Source organism: Myxocyprinus asiaticus, chromosome 17 (genome assembly GCF_019703515.2).
Source record: "Myxocyprinus asiaticus isolate MX2 ecotype Aquarium Trade chromosome 17, UBuf_Myxa_2, whole genome shotgun sequence".
Classification (NCBI taxonomy): Eukaryota; Metazoa; Chordata; class Actinopteri; order Cypriniformes; family Catostomidae; genus Myxocyprinus; species Myxocyprinus asiaticus.
Genome location: NC_059360.1, coordinates 1,803,824 through 1,817,149, shown reverse-complemented (window position 1 = coordinate 1,817,149; position 13,326 = coordinate 1,803,824). Strand labels below are relative to the sequence as shown.

Sequence of the window (13,326 nt, the reverse complement as noted above, 5' to 3'; positions counted from 1 at the left end):
TCAGGAATGACCTTATCTCAGACTTTATTAAAAGCAGAATTTTTCCTGCGAGTCATTCGGGGTCAAACACAAACAGACTCCAAAAGCTCGTTCATTCATTCACATGGGAGAAAGAAACGACATAGCTTATCATAACAGACACTAAATACTTTATAATCGGACATACCAAAACACAGGAATTCTTCACATTTCATTCTTGTTTAGACAAGTTTTCATCTGAATGAGCACTTGGACTCGGTAAACATATTTTCCAGCCTGACATGCCATTTAATGGCTACCGTTCATTGATTCAAATGAGACGGGAGAGCAGAGCATTCTTTCCATCTAAGTGTTCTTGTGTTGCTGCTGCTGTGGAGGCAAGGGAGTTCTGCGTCCGCTGGCGTTTGATGAATGAGTGCATGGACGGAGCTCACCGGTTAGATTCCGGGCACCTTTCTAATGCTGCCAGGTGGCCAACAGCCAAGACAGAAGAGAAACCGTGCAGTCTGCACCCTATACAGCAAACAGCAGCGCAATAACACACAGCACTGCTTGTTTTAAAACTTTCCTCTCACTCTCTGAAATGATTTAATCAGCAAAACAACAAGCAAAAGCAGCAATTAAGAGCTCATGTTACAACTATGGCTGTCAATCTATAAAAAAAAATGTTTAGTCGTATTAATTAAATGACATATCAATATTTTCTGAGAAAGGCCCCCAAATAAGACAATTAAAATAAATAATACATAAAAATGATCAATATAATATACAATGGCAAGAAAAAGTAAGTGAACCCTTTGGAATTATCTGGTTTTCTGCATTAATTGGTCATACAATTTGATCTCATCTTCATCAAAGTCACAAGTATAGACAAACACAATGTGCTTAATCTAACAACACACAATTATATTTATATAAATATATAATTATAATTACTGGTTGATCCTCCTTCGGCAGCAATAACCTCAACCAAGCGTTTCCGGTAGCTGTGGATTAGACCTGCACAACGTTCAGAAGGAATTTTGGAGCATTCTTCCTTACAGAACTGCTTCAGCTCAGACATATTCTTAGGATGTCTGGTGTGAACGGCTCTCTTGAGGTCAATCCACAGCATCTCTATTGGGTTAAGGTCTGGGCTCTGTCTGAGACACTCCAAAAGGTGGATTTTCTTTTTTTGAAGTCATTCTGTAGTGGATTTACTTCGATGTTTAGGGTCATTGTCCTGCTGCATCACCCAACTTCTACTGAGCTTCAGCTGGCACACAGCCACCCTGATATTATCCTGTAGGATATCTTGATAAACTTGGGAATTCATTTTCCCTCGATGATGGCAAGCGGTCCAGGCCCTGAAGCAGCAAAGCAGCCCCAATCATGATGCTCTTTCACCATAGGGATGATGTTTTCATGTTGGTATGCCATGTCATTTTAAAGGCATACTGTACGTAGTGCTGTGTGTTCTACCCAAACAATTCAACCTTACTTTCATCAGTCCACAAAACATTTTCCCAGTAGTGTTTTGGAGTGTAAAGGTGATCTCTGACAAACTTCAGGTGTGCAGCAATGTTTTTGTTGGAAAGCAGAAGCTTCCTTCATGGTGTCCTGCCATGAACACATGCCTGTTTAATGTTTTCTGTATAGTAGACTCATGAACAGAGATGTTAACCAGTTCCAGTGATTCCTACAAGTCTTTATCTGTCTCTCTAGGGATCTTTTTTACCTCATTGAGCATTCTGCAGTGTGACCTTTGAGTCATCTTGCCAGGATGGCCACTTCTAGTGAGAGTAGTCACAGTACTAAATCATCTCCATTTATAGACAGTTTGTCTAACTCTGGACAGATGAATAAATAAGCTCTTAGAGATAAATTTGTAACCCTTTCCAGCTTTATGCAAAGCAACAATTCTTGATCTCTTCTGAGATCTCTTTTTTGTGAGGCATGGTCCACATCAGTAGATGCTTCTTGTGAATAGCAAACTCAAAATGTTTGAGTGCTTTTTATAAGTCAAAGTATCTCTAACCCACACCTCCAATCTCGTTTCATTAATTGGATACTAGGTTTGCCAACTCCTGACTCTAATTAGCTTTTTTTGTCGTCTTTAACCTAGGGGTTCACATACTTCTTCCAACCTACACTGTGAGTTGTTTTTTTTCTCTCAATGAATTGGTCACACTTGATAGCAAAATGGTCTGAATCGCGATTCAATCTGAATGGCTCAGAGTGCTCATGCATGTGCTGCTAAATCATTTGGAGCGGTTTCTTGGTCGCCAACACACTAAGGTAATACTTTAAAACACGGAGAACAAAGATAACACTGGTTGCAGTGGATATTTTCCTACAATAAATGGAAACCAAACCTACAATTGCGTCCTATTGTTTGCCAGTGATGAAGAAGGTCTTTATTAGGTTCACCTTGTGTGCAGCTTGTGAACGACCGACTGCAGGTAAAGACATTTTACCTTTAAAAGAGCATCAAAACACATAGGGGCGAATTCACTTTTGTGTGTGGTATTTCAGTGCAAAAAGCAGCATCTTATTCATTAACCAGCCACAATCTATTTTAACAGGCGCAATCAGCACTGAAATAGCGCTAAGCCTTGAATATTTAAATGAAGTCATTGTCATTCCTTTCTGCACAAACACGTCTCCTTTCTATGTAAACTAAGCTCATTATAGATTGCACTTCATTCACCAAAATTGCCCGCCGCAATTTACATCGCGCTGAAAGATGTCTGTGTACATTTCCTATTGATCATATATCGGCAGTAATTCATCAAATAATGATCAAATGATGGAGAAGAGCATTATAACCTGGCATATATCCAGATGCGCAGTGTAGTCAAGCACACTTTCGGCATGTTAAAGGGATGATTCATGTGTCTGGATTAATATGATGCTGCATGTCAGCAGAGCATGTCAGATAACGGTGGTCTGCTGCATCCTCTGATATAGCACTAAATTCAGCAACAGTTTTGTGGACAAGTTAGCTCTGTTGCCTGAACTGTATTATTCCTTTAGTGAATCAGGTGCTAAACCAGCGCAGTTAGCGTGTGCAAATAACTAACGCTTTTCTTAGTGAATTCAGCTCTTACTTGCCTACATGAAAACACATAAAAAAGAACCATGTCATTACCATGTTTTATGGGTATGTACCACCTTGAATCACCATGTAAATACAATATAGTATATGAATATGGTCATTGTTAAGGATGGGACGATATGGTTATCTCACAATTTGGTTCGATATACAATATGAGGTTCACGATTTGATATAAATCGAATCGATATAATAACAATTAAATGATAAAATGTTTCAGAATTTTTTTTTTTTCTGAAAATGTCTGAGCAAAATACATAATTTCTCATCAAAATAAAGTTCTTTAAAACACAAATGGTCAAAGTTTAAATAAGAGTTGCTCGTGTACCTTTCTCTATAAGAAAAGATCACAAACAAATAAGCTTTCAAAAATAGTGGGGTAAATTCAGGCTGATCAAGCAATAGAACTGAACAGAACCTTTCCTGAAAAAAGTACATGCAAGTGAATTTTTTATTTTTTTATAATTTGTTTGTCATCATTATTACAATCACATTTTAACTTTCTAAAAATACAAAAATTCTACATTCTATTAATTAATATTATATCATGAAATGTTATAAATAATAATGATATGAGATATCACTGTTTGAAATAATGTGTACAATTTACAAGTGAGTTTACATTCATTTATATAAGAAACGCTAAAAAGGTTATTGTCAGCGCGTGTGCTGTATACTGGTAATATGTCAATAATGCATGTGAGGGTTTAAAACGCGCAAGCAAGTTCTTCTTGTTTCCTCGTGCGGCTGTAATGTTCCGTGAGCGTCAATAATGCGCTCTGATTAATGGCATTAAAATGCCATTATAGTAATACATTGATACATGATTAAACATTTACGCCGGCATCACCCAGGAAAAGAGCCGAAACTGCACACATTCCCTTCCATTTTTAAGCAGGCACAATTCAGACAGACATGAAACAATAACTAAAGCGCTTGAGGTGTTCAAGTGGGATTTCCACGTATGATTAAAATACTCGAGCAGCATTATCACAACATCCCTACTCGTATCCATTTTAATAGCAAGGTTATTCCTTCAATAGTGATGTATGGCTTCCGAATGTTTAATATATGTTGAGATGAGTTTGAAAATGCGTGTTTGACAGTCAGTTGCATCTCATGAAATTTCAATGTGAAAACAAATAATCCTGTTCTAGATTTGTCCTGATTTGTTGCATTATCTCTATGATATATGAAAAATAAAACATACAAATATATTTTATTTGATTATTTTCTAATTGTCTTGAAAATATTTTGAAAATTTGACACTATCTGGGCATGTTGTACATACATTTTTTAAAGATATATGTGCCGAGTCTCTAAAGACCCGAATATGTAAGAGTGTTTGGGAAAATTACCATGCATTTAAGGGTTAAAGATTAGCAGTGTTGTTTAAAGTAACCAACTGTCATACTTAAGTAAAGGTAAAGTAAACTTTATGAAAATTGATTCAAGTAAAAGTTAAATTAGCTCATAAGAAAAATACTTAAGTAAAAGTATTTAAGTAACTGATATTTAAGTTGTTTAAGTATATTGAGTACAAGTAAACTGCATAAATTATGGCACTGCTGTTTTCATCCACGTAATCACCTAGTCATTACCTAGTTGAGTGGGGGGCGGTACTGGAGTGAATGTCTGTCAGAGAGCGAGAGTGAGACAGAGCGAGACAAAGAGACCCAAGAGCAGGAGAACAGTTCAAAAAAATGTATAAACAATAAATGATAACTTTAACTGTGCTGGTGAAGACTGGAGATCTCAGCGCCGGCTGTAGTTGAGGGATGGAGTTTTGGGGATGAGTGCGCACCGTAGCTGCACTATGGGCAGAGCTGTGAAGAGTGTGTTCGTAGACAAGTGTGTGTATTGTGAAAGTCAGTAGCAGATTCGTTGGAATCCTCCATAGAAGCGTAGTGAGGTGCAAAGAACAACGGCCAGCAGATTGGAAGGCAATCATTTTCCCAATACGTGGGCAGAGACGAGGAATCCTCCGTTGAAGATTTGTGAGTGCAGAGAACAAGCGTACAGCAAGCTGGAAGGTAAACACACTCCCTACTCACGGGCAGAGACAGGCAACAAAACAGATACACGAGACAGTACCAACTAGGCAGAGAGAGTGAGGTAAGTTGCTTCACATCAAACAACAATCTAGCAAAGATACTGAGAACACGATGGGTTTAAGTAGGGAGTGAATTAGAGGAGAACCAAGTGTTGCTAGCATGCTAATTAGTGGCATGATCAGTGTTCCCCTGGGAACAATCAATGTTTCCATGGAAACACTGATTATGCATGCCGGCTTCGCCTGCGAGACATGAGGAAGAGAAAATAACAAAACACAGAATAAACCGACAAACTCACCGGAGCCGTGACAGTAACCTTGGTAACCCAGCTTACGTGAGGAGAGTTGGAGCGGAATGTCCTTAGGGGAAAACCAGACCTTCTGCCCGCACACGTAAGCTGAGGGGCTTAGACCGGTGCAGGTCCATCGACCTCTTAACATGAGCATCAGTCTGTATGAGGGCTTCTCTGGCAGCTTTCCAGGTGCATCGGCACCTCTGCATAAATGCATGTAGGGACGGGACCTGAACGTTGGGCCCTTGAGCGGGGAACAGAGGGGGCTGGTAACTGAGGTTACACTGGAAGGGTGATAACCCTGTAGACCCAGACTAAATGTGCGTACTCGACCCAGACTAAATGATCGCTCCAAGAAGATGGGTTACGGGAGGCCATACAGTAAAGGGTCTTTTCCAGTTCCTGATTAGCCCGCCCTGCTTGCCCATTTGTCTGGGGGTGGAACCCAGAGGACAAACTCACCGTAGCCCCCACCTGTCGACAGAATTTGGCCCAGAAACGTGACACAAATTGGGGGCCTCTGTCAGAAACCACATCGACTGGGAGGCCATGAATGCGGAAGACGTGGTTTTTGACTGCTACCGCTGTCTCCCTCGCTATGGGTAATTTGGGAAGGGGAATGAAATGAGCCGCCTTCGAGAACCAGTCCACTACAGTCAAAACAACTGTGTTGCCATGGGAGAAGGGGAGACCAGTTACAAAATCCATGGCTATGTGCGACCATGGACAGACAGCGGTTGGAGGAGCCCGGCCGGGGGTTTACAGGAGGTCTTATTAGTCGCGCAGATGGGGCAAGCGGCAACGAATTGGCGTACATCCTGTGCAAGCGATGGCCACCAGAAACTATGTCTAATAAGCATCTGGGTGCGAGTCACCCCTGGATGATAAGCGACATTGGATGAGTGACCCCACTGTAGGACATGCGTCCAAACTGATTGCAGAAAAAATAACCGACCCGCTGGGCACGTGGCGGGGCGCAGTGTTTCGTAGCGCAGCAAACTTTAGCCTACACCTCCCAGGATACCACGGTCACCACTCGTGTGGCGGGTAGGATGGTATCCGGTGGAACGGTGGCAGTCTCGACTTCGAAACATCGAGACATGAGTCGGGCTTGACCTTTGAGCCCAGGCAATACAAAAGGATAAAATTAAAGAGTGAAAAATAATGCCCAGCGAGCCTGTCTAGAGTTGAGGCATTTGGCGCTACAGATGTACCCTAGGTTCTTATGATCAGTCCAGACCACGAAAGGTACTCCTGAACCCTCAAACCAATGACGCCACTCGCCCAAGGCCAACCGGACAACCAGCAATTCTCGGTTACCAACGTCATAGTTCCGTTCTGTTGGTGTTAAACGGTGCAAAAAAAAGCACATGGATGCTTCTTTCATCCGAGGAAGAGCGCAGCAACAGGACCGCTCCAACACCAACCTCAGATGCATCCACCTCCACCACGAACTGACTTGCAGTGTCAGGAATTACAAGTATGGGTGCGGTAGAAAACCGTGTGGCCTCAGCCCGCGGGGACCAACAAAGGTCAGTGCCACGGTGAGCTGGCTGTAATTTCTAAAAAATCTCCGCTAAAACTTAGCGAACCCCAGAAACTTCTGCAACCCCTATCTGGGGTTGGCCAATCGTAGACGGCTCTGACCTTAGCAGGGTCCATGCACACTCCCTCGGACTAAATGATGAACCCCAGGAATGGAACCGACTGTGGATGAAAAGCACACTTCTCCACCTTGATGGACAGCCGATTCTCTAAAAGTCGCTGAAGCACCTGCCTGACGTGCTGAACATGGTCCTGGATATTCTAGGAGAAGATCAGAATATCAAGACGACCAACCATGTCTCTAAACACATCATTTACGAGCCCCTGGAAGATGCCGGGGGCATTGTCCAATCCGAAAGACATAACCAAATATTCAAAGTGCCCCCTATGGGTATTAAACGCCTTCTTCCACTCATCCCCCTTCCTAATTCAGACAAGGTGATAAGCATTGCGTAGGTCCAGATTCGTAAAGACGGACGCTCCATGCAAGAGTTCGAAAGCTGAGAACATCAATGGCAAAGGATAGTGATTCTTCGTCGTGATGTCATTCAGCCACTGATAATCAATACAGGGTCTAAGCGAGCCATCCTTCTTCTCCACGAAGAACCCCGCCCCTGCCAGTGACGAGGAAGGGCAGATGAGACCGGCTGCCAGAGAATCTCTGATATACCTGTTCGTGGCCTCCCTCTCAGCAGCCGAGAGCAAATATAGCCGTCCCCGAGGAGACAAGGTGCCAGGAAGCAATTCAATTGCACAGTCGTTTGGGCGATGAGGAGTAAGGGTCGCGGAGTGGGACCGGCTGAACACCGGCCTCAAGTCATGGTATGTCAACGGTACTCCGGATATATCTACCAGTTCATCCTGCAACGAAACACAAGACTGGACTGGGGAGACAGCAGAATTAAGAACAGTAAGGACTCCAAGCAAGAGCAGTGTTGGTTGACCTGTCTATGTGTGGGTTGTGCGTTACCAACCAAGGATGGCCCAACTCTATCGGTGCTGATGGAGATTGGATCAGGCAAAAGGACAACTGCTCTGTATGATTTCCGGAGACAAAAGTGACTAGCTTGGTGGACTGGGTGATGACGGACAGAGGCGTGCCACTGAGGGTGTGGGCGGTGATAGGTTCATCCAACTGGACCATGGGAAGCCGCCATTTAGAAGCCAAATCAATGTCCAAAAAGTTCCCTTCGGCTCCGGAATCCACCAGGGCTGAGACCGTGTGACAGGTAGATCCATACTGCAGCCGGGCCGAGAGAAGTGTATGAAGTCCAGGGGTTTTGTCCAGAGGTGTTGTGCTCACCAGTAACCCCCTTCCTAATGACGAGCGGTGTCTTTTAATGGACAGGAAGCAGAGAGGTGGCCAGACCGGGCACAATGAGTTTTAATGTACAGCATAGTCCATTAATGAGGTGTCGCTGCTTCTCCTTATGTGAAATCTGAGTTCCTCCGACTTGCATGGGCTTAGTGTCGGGGCGTGATTCTGGTGACCTGGCCGAAGTAGTGGAATGGAGGGAATGGCCAGCCACCCGAAGAGGTGGAGAGCGGCGTTGCCGGCGTAGGGCCAGGCGTTGAATGACTCAGATAGCCAGATCCACCAAATCGTCGAAATATGGGGGCAGATTCAAAGGATAAATTTCGTCCTGGATGTCGTCGGAAAGCCCATGCAGAAACTGGTCCCATGTGGCATGGTCGTTCCACTTACAAAAAGCAGCCAGAGTGTGAAACTCGATTGCATAATCTGAGACTCGTCGATCTCCTTGAGGCAGTCCAGATAAGATCCTTGCTGCCTTCCGTCCTTGAGCCGAGTGATCAAAAACTTGACGGACCTCCGTGGAGAAAGTGTGAAGAGAGGCACAACAAGGATGTCCGTTGTCCAACATGGCAGTCCCCCATTCACCGGCCCTTCCGGCGAGAAGAGTGATTACACACACCACATGTTGGAGGAGGGATACGAGCCTCTGAACACTCAGAAACGTGGGGAACCGCCGGAGCCGGTTTGGGTGCTTCCTGAGAGGGACCAGCATCGGGAGGGAGGCAGAGTTGTTGAACAACAGAGGTGAGCTCAGCGAGCTGCGACGCCATCATCTCCAGAGCCCGGTTAGATGCGGAGATTTGATCCTGCTGATGTCCCAGTAAGGCTCCCTGCTGAGAGAGGGCAGAGCGAAGAGAAGATTCCTCCGCTGGGTCCATACTTGGCTAGATTGTTCTGTCAGAGAACGAGACAAAGAGACCCAAGAGCAGAGGAACAGTTCAAAGGATTTATTAACAATAAAAGATAACTTTAGCTGTGATGGTGATGACTGGAGATCCCGGCACCGGCTGCAGTGGAGAGAAGGAGTTTTGGGAATGAGTGCATGCCGTAGCCACACTATGGGCAGATTCATGAAGAGTGTGTTTGGCAACTAAACAGATACACAAGACAGGACTAACTAGGCAGAGAGAGTGAGGTAAGTTACCTCACATTAAACAACAATCTAGCAAGGATACTGTGAACATGAAGGATTTAAGTAGGGAGTGAATTTGAGGAGAACCAGGTGTTGCTAGCATGCTAATTAGTGGCATGATCAGTGTTGCCCTGGGAAAAATAAATGTTCCCATGGAAACACTAATCATGCATGCCAGCTTTGCCTGCAAGACATGAGGGAGAGAAAATAACAAAACACACAGAATAAACTGACAAACTCACCGGAGCCGTGACAATGTCAGGATATGAAACTTACTCAAGCACTGCTATGATCGATTCAGTCAGTGAGTGAATGTGCTACTACGGTGGCCATCTGGTGCAAAATAACAAAGTAAAAATAGAAATTAAGCCACAACATAACTTAAATAGTGTTTATAATTGTTATGTGTTGAATGTATGTAGATTTGACATGATTAAAAATAAAGCAAAAAAAAAAAAAAAACAACAACAAAAAACAGCTGAAATATTCTCCGCCTATTTTGTTACCACTTGTATCAACCATAAAGAAAAAGTGAGTGTCAGTTTGAAATTAATATGACTTTTTCTAATGTTATTGTTAGACATTTCCACGAGCACATCTGGTCATTATTGATTCATGCACGTCGTACCTTGGTTAAATATAAATGGTAACTGCATTTTATTGACTTTTATATGAACAGGACTCAAAAGAAAGGCAGAAAACTTATTTCACAGTATTTGACAACATTTGTAATTTGTGAGCCAAAATGTATCAAATTAATTTATAGCCAAAACACACATTAAATCTTCCATAAACAAAATTTAAAGGGATAGTTCACCCAAAAATGAAAATTCTCTCATCATTTACACACCCTCATGCCATCCCAGATGTGTATGACTTTCTTTCTTCTGCTGAACACAAACAAAATTTTTAGAAGAATATTTAAGCTCTGTAGGTCCATACCATGCAAGTGAATGGTGATCAGCACTTTAAAGCTCCAAAAAGCACAGATAATCATAATAAAAGTAATCCATATGACTCAAGTGGTTAAATTAATGTCTTCTAAAGCGATACGATCATATCATCAATATTTAAGTTAAATTTGCAGCTGTGTAAAAGTATAACTTTTCTCTTCAAAATATAGTGAATTAAAAGTGAAAGGCATCAGAAATATTTACACTACAGTAAAGTAGAAAGGTTCAAAATATGTACTTAAGTACAGTTACAAACATGTACTTCATTACTATATACCTCTGAAGGTCCCTGCTGAACTTTTAAGAAATCATATTTTCCCTCCTCTGGGACAAAGTTGGGGGTAATTAGGGGTCCACCATAAAAATACATGCTGCCCTCCCCCCAATATTTAGATTAGTGATCAACAAAAATGGGGTTTCAATGGCTAATTCTTAAATTATTACCCGCAATACTAAATTTGTGCTTACAGCCTTGCAAAGTACCAATAGCTATTTAAAATGATCCTTATAAAAAAATAAATAATGACAGAGCTTAACAAGGCCAATATAAGTGTAAACATGTATGTCACTCTCTTAAATATGATGTCAGAAACAACACACGTATATAATTTATATACAAATTTAATGTTATTTTAGAATATACATATAATATATAACAATATAACATAACACCATATGCGTTATTTCCATAATGATAATTTTGCAACATGCAATACCCACATTTGGCAGGTGGCGGGTGCTAACTTCATTCCTTGGTCACAGCATAGAAAGTACAAATTTTGCGTTTTCTCAGAAAAGCATTTAACACGGAGAGCACTTGACTACACTGTATCTATATACCAGTTATAACGCTCTTCTCATTATTTGATGAATTACTGCTGATATGATCGATGGAAAATGTCCACAAACCTCTCTTTTAAGTAAAATACATTCAACCCACATTCATCTGACAATAATAGTGCAATATAAATTGTGCCGGGCAATTTTTATGAATGAAGCGCAATCTATAACAAGCCTAATTTACATAGAAAGGTGGTGTGTTTGCATGGAAGGAATGACAATGACTTCATTTAAATACTCAAGACGCAGCACCATTTCAGTGCTCATTTTGCCTGTTTAAACTAGATTGTTAGTGAATAAGATGCATGTTTTTGTGCTGAAATACCACGCACAAAAGTGGCACAACTGTTATGCGAATCTTTTTTTTTTTATATAAATGAAACAGGCTTTGATATTTTGTTATATAATGCAGAGACATTCATACATTTTTAAGCCTTAGTGTCCAAATTCTTTTTGGACAGCACTGTATGTGAGTGGGCACATGAATGTGTGTTTACAAATTAGTTTCTGTGTTTGACAGAGAAGAGCAATGCTTTGTGGGGAGGTTTAGGGAGTATCCACTGATACAGGGCTGACTCACCACCAGTCCACCCAACAAACACACACACACAAACAGATGACCACACACACACACACACAACACACACACACACACACACACACACACACACACACACACACACACACAGTGTAGCTGCTCTGCTGACCAGCATATTTCACTCACACTGGCTAACAGTCCATTCACAGGAAGTGTACTGTAATCCCATGTGAGATTCGGGCATATATCAGACGTCTCCTCTGAGTTGGACCTTATCTTAATAAAGCTCTCGGGAGACCCGGCTTGATTGCTTTAGCTTCAGAGGACCTCTGTGATGACAGGTCTGTGGGGGTGGTACCTCTTTCCCAAAATCCCCTGCAGAGGACATTCAACTCCAACCAAGAAAAACAAGCTCCAGTGGCATTAATTACAGATGAACGTCAACACAGAACAGTGACATCAGTGTATGTGAATTGCAACACTATTATAACTGTGTATGCAGTGATGTTAACAGCAGAGCATGCAGGAGACTTAATGTTTACAGATTCTGATGTAAGTGTGACATGAACAGACGAGAGTAAAACACACGTGGTGTAGATCCTGTTTAATTTAAAACACTCAATTCCATTGGTTAACCATGAACGGACATCATAATGAGATGCAAAAAAGAGAGAAGGGGTAAAACTAAACAGAATGAGTTTCTTTTGGTTTTGGGCAATGCAATGAATTGGTCTGTATGTGACAGCTCTGAATGACTATTGATCATTTAAAAGGTGCACTAAGTAACTTTTGTCTTTAGCCCTATTCGGACAGAATTAGTTTATATGGGGACGAAGGGTAATGTAATAATTACCAGAGCTTCTCAGTCATTTTAAAAACTGTGCGAATCGGTCATGTCAGTAATTATTCCGGACTTTTTACGAATTGCGCGTTCCCATGCTGGTAAAGATTACGGCGTCTATTACCTACCATAAAACGTCCTGTAAAAAATAACCCCTGGTAATATCAATCCCATGCAAATTGACATGTTAGTAAAAAGCCTGTAAATCTGCACTTTCCAGCCCTTGAGCCCTTAAAATATCGCTGTTTCTTAAGTTCTCTGAGTGTATGAAGTGAATATTTAAGAGAAAACGTCAGAAAAAGACATGCTTCACAACTTCAGATAATGCTGGCTGCTGTGTTTTGAATGATGCAGGTTTTTCTCAAGCTTTTTATGCTGTCGAGTGTTTATTTACCCATATAAAAGAGAAACGAGCAGTTTTTAATTATGATTTGAGCAGAGTGAGTGGGGGAAATTGTGTTAAGCCCCACCTATATTCCAGAGTGACAAATAAAATTATAAAATGTAAAGGGATTGTCCATATTTTTAATTCAAGAATGTAATATAAGATTACAAGCTTGTTAATGTCACCAGTTCTGGTTATTTGGACAGATATTCCAATCATTTTTTCTAATAACCAAAGATGCAGTATATGCTCGTGTTTAATATTTCCTGCATAATTAATCAGCAGTATACATTTTCTAATAGGTCAGTTACGCATGGCAGCAGCGTGTAAATGCTGTAGACACACCCATCTCTGTGAT

At 41.6% G+C, this 13,326-nt stretch overlaps 1 protein-coding gene across 3 annotated transcripts in view; it reads right to left on the bottom strand.

Annotated features, from left to right (window-relative positions):
• The window catches only part of ttll5 (tubulin tyrosine ligase-like family, member 5), a 206,760-nt gene that overhangs the window by 24,682 nt on the left and 168,752 nt on the right, over nucleotides 1-13,326 (bottom strand). The window lies entirely within an intron of this gene.